The sequence below is a fragment of the Dromaius novaehollandiae genome, chromosome W (genome assembly GCF_036370855.1).
Source record: "Dromaius novaehollandiae isolate bDroNov1 chromosome W, bDroNov1.hap1, whole genome shotgun sequence".
Lineage (NCBI taxonomy): Eukaryota > Metazoa > Chordata > Aves > Casuariiformes > Dromaiidae > Dromaius > Dromaius novaehollandiae.
This window is the reverse complement of record NC_088130.1, coordinates 54764588-54768761: the sequence shown is the minus strand read 5'-3', so window position 1 is coordinate 54768761 and position 4174 is coordinate 54764588. Positions and strand designations below refer to the sequence as shown.

General features: G+C 43.3%; 1 non-coding gene across 1 annotated transcript; it reads right to left on the bottom strand.

Moving 5' to 3' along the window:
• Positions 1 to 305: 305 nt before the first annotated feature.
• On the bottom strand, positions 306 to 475 carry LOC112993413 (U4 spliceosomal RNA). The gene has a single exon (XR_003261715.1). It is a non-coding gene; the product is annotated as a U4 spliceosomal RNA (small nuclear RNA).
• Positions 476 to 4174: the final 3699 nt, after the last annotated feature.

The following is a 4174-nucleotide window of genomic DNA, read 5'->3' as shown; positions in this document are numbered from 1 at the left end:
GTTCAGATGCCGGCAGCAAAGCAGCCAACACAGCCTCGTCCTGAGGGGATTCTGCTTCCTTGATTCTGTAAAAAGCTGTTTGTCCACTAAATTACAAATAAGTTTTATTCTTTTTCTATAAGTGGTTAATTACCTTTCACCACTCCTCCCAGTTTTGTATCATGAGCAGACTTGCTGAGGGTGCATGCTGTCCCTTCGTCCAGGTCATTGATGAATAAGTTGAACAAGACTGGACCCAGTACTGATCCCTGGGGGACACCACTATCTACAGGCCTCCAACTAGACTTTGTGCCACTGATCACAGCCCTCTGAGCTCTGCCATTCAGCCAGTTAAAAATTAAATAGGCCCTCAAAAATTGCCGGTGGCAGCTATATTGCAAGCTGCCACAGCAGAGTATTGGGAAAAGTTTTTAATTAGCAATAATTGCATCTCAGGTTCACCTCATCAGCTACAAAACTGCGACTGTGCACACTCCAGCCTAGACCAGAGACTGTTAACAGCAGATATGTCAAATGTCTGTTTTAATATTTATATATGATCAATGTGTATAAAAGCAGCTTGGAGATGATGGGGAATAATTGATTGCTAGCCTCTTTTCCTATGCAAGAGCTTAGGTCCTCAAATTAAGTTAATAGGAGCCAGGTTCAAAAGAGATGATGATGAGGTTCCTCAAACACCATATAGATGATCTGAGGAGCTCCTTACTTCAGGAGGTAGGGAGTGCCAGAAATTTTTGTGGGCTTAGGGGTAGATGGGACAAGATCATGGAAGAGAAATCATTTCAGAATTGCTAAATATATTTGGCTCAAGGATCTTTGACCTGCATGTCGTCGGATTCTGGGAGAACGTTTTGCAGAAGCATTGCTATCTGATTGCACTACTCTTACATTCATTTTTAGGCATCTGCTTTGGGCTGCTGTTAGAGACTGAGTGTTGGCCTTGACAACCCGACAACTGGTACAGCTATGTTCACTCTCTGCCTTTTCACAGGTTACAGCTGGCTGATCACACCTCCAATCACACCTCTTCCAGAAATCACTTACCCTGCCTTGCCCAGACATAATCCTTGACTTCAAATTCATCGTTCAGACTGCTTTGTGATCTAATATAGGAAGGAACAAGCAGGAGGCTGGCCGCACACCTTATCCAGTCCTGCTCTGTAGCAGTCAGAGTTTAGCAACCATGGAGAGGGAGATGTAGCTCAGTTTACTGTATCCTCCTCACTAAGGTAAGTTTATCAGCCTTCTTTCTTCCATCTGTGTAGTATATCACCTAATTAGTTAATAACTTTATTCACATGCTAACCATGCAGCGCCATTATTAATGTCACTCATTCCGTTTGTGGTAAATGTTATATTAAGATCTTTCCTGGTCTCTGCCCTTGTTGAGCAACACCATTTTCATGGCTGATGTAAGTCAGATCAAAGGTATCCTGTTGTGATTAACCAAGGCTCTGCTGCCCAATTCACTTACCTCAAAAACACTCTATCACTCAGCTGTAAGCAGCTGCCCATATATGCACTTATCCTCTTGTCAGATGATGTATGTGCTTTTCACCCATCTATCAGCTATCACCTAATTGTATCATGGCTGAGCTAGTCAGATTTCCTGCTTTTTTCACACATGCATACCTGGTGTGCTGCTTTGAATGCCATCTTTCACCTTTTTAATGCCATTTGGCTTCTGTCTTTATAGTGTTGCTTTCTGGCTGAACAGTAGTAAATGGACAAATAACAGTGAGCAAACCTGAAGTGCTTAATGTGAATTATCTGTCAGATAAAAATATGCAGTTGAGCAGAAAGAGATAAAGAAAATTCCCAGATAGCTGAGGAACTATGAAGTGAGAGAGGAAAGAAAGACAGTGCCATATTCTGTTTGGTGTCTTATCAGAATTATTTTGAGGTTGCAGTGCTTCACCGTTCATTATTTTCATCTGTACTTCAGATACCTATTTAACGCATTTATAAACTGGAGCTGTATTTAATAGCATAGTTCTTTCAGTAGCATGAAAACAAAGCTCTGCTCTATCTTTTTGTTTTCAATGTCACTACTGAATTTGCAAATCATCCAAAGAAACCCTTTGCTGAAAATCAATTGATGCTTTGGCATTTGAACTGTCAGGACACCCTGCGCAGGTCGGCAGCTCCCGGGGCCAATGTTGGGGACCCCATGGTGCAGGGTGCCCGAGGCAGCTGGAGCGGCCCCAGCCCCAGCACCGTGGGGACAGGCCACGGCAGGGCTGGAACCAGCACCACTGCGGCGTCGTGGGGCAGTGACTGATGGCAGAAATGGGGCCTGGGGCTGGGGTTGGGTCATTAATGCTTGCGTTAATGGTATTATAACCTCTAAGCTATTGCATAAATACAATATAAAAGTCATCCGTGTAATAAGAGGTCCAGGTTCATTTATCTTCTTGTTACGTGTCTCAACTGTCAGGTTATTAAATGTTGGTCCCTGTATACCCTAGTGAGGCCGATATGCTTTTACTACAATTCTTGAATAGCTGTTGCTACACAGAGTGAAAGAAAACTGTGAGAGAGCTGCTGGTTAGAAGATTCATCAAGGACATGGTGCATCTGGGTTACGTATCATGTGCCAATAATTGTTTAATTTTTTACACAGCAGTATCGAAAGGAGAGATTATCTAATGAATCTCTATCTTGCCAAAGCAAACAAGAGTAAATGCTGAATACCAATAGTATTTGACATTTTGACATCAAGTCAAAGTAAAGGGCACTGCTTTACAGTGTACACTGTCGCTTGGACTTGTCCATAGCCTCATTACGTGGACCCCCATCTGGAGAGACTGGCTGTGGTCATGGTGTGGCCAATTCCGTGACCTTGCTCAACAGGCTGTAATGGTGCAACATGAAAAAATTAGAAAAGCGGGTGATAGGATCAGTGATGAGAACTCAGTTTGCTATCACTGATAAAAGGTCATTCATCTCAAGAACATGGTTGTATGCTGTTCTGGTATGTTGGATCAGGGAGGCTGTATCAATGATAAGTGAACTGTGTGTGGCTGAAGACAACCACACCAAAAGGCAGATGCACATGGCAGTGAGGTCTTTGTCCGTTTGCTGCAAGTTACGGCTCTTCCCTGGCTTTGGCCAGGCATGCCCCAGATTTTTGGAAGCTTTTCCTGTAACCTTGCAATCTGATAATGCAAGTGAAGGTCTGGACTGGGAAAATACAGGAGTATAGGTCAATTTACGTTGAGATCTTCTGGAGAGCTAGGGACATATACAGCATAGGGCTGGATTTTCCATTTTTTAATGCATTACATGCTTGTGATACTGAGGAGTTATAAGCAGTCCAAAAGTAGCTGAGGACTCCCTTTCCTTGAATATTTTGTCAGCTGCTTGGTAAGGCAGTGCCCTGCTAGGTGACAGTTTATTTTTCCTGAGAGAAGACGAACCATTTCTTTGTAAATATTTTGGATCGAACGAGCAAAATCTGTGTGGTTTTTATTATTTTATTACGTAAACAAACCCCTACAACCAGTTAAACTTGAACCAAAAATTTGGGGAGAGGGGACAAGAGTGGAGACCTCTTACCCTGTTGATGGCTAGAAGCTGTCATCCAGGACTGGAACTCCTGCTGTCCTTCGGTAAACAAGCACACTGCAGCTCTCTTAGCACTAGCCACACATATTCCTCATGACCTTCAGTCGTTCTTGCTGTACTATCAGTGAATGTTTCTCCCAGAAGATTGTCCTAAGAAATGATCACTAGATAACAACCGTTCTTGGTCCAGCTCCTTTCCTGCAGCTAAAAATAAAAGCACAACTGTTTGCCTTGGAATAACTCGGTGTAAGAGTTTCTTATAAAGCACTGGACTGGGGCACTACTCTTAGCCAGGGCACATAAAAGCTGCTTTGAAAAATAGTCTGGAAAGAGTGTGATTCTGGTTACGGTACACTCTTGCTTATTCTGGGATGGTTCATCTGCCATTTGGGGGACTTTGCATACATTATTGCAGTGTTGGCACTTCCCTTAAATTAGATTGGGAAACTAGTTTGTAACGCTAAGCATAGAAAAATCAGTTTTAAATTCACTTTGTAGCTTTCCCCCATCCACAGCATGGAGCTCAGCTCGGTTAGAAGGAAAAGCAGGCCCAGCGGGCCAGGAGCAGCACTCGGGAGCCGGTGGTGTTTGGCAGCTAGAGCCATTT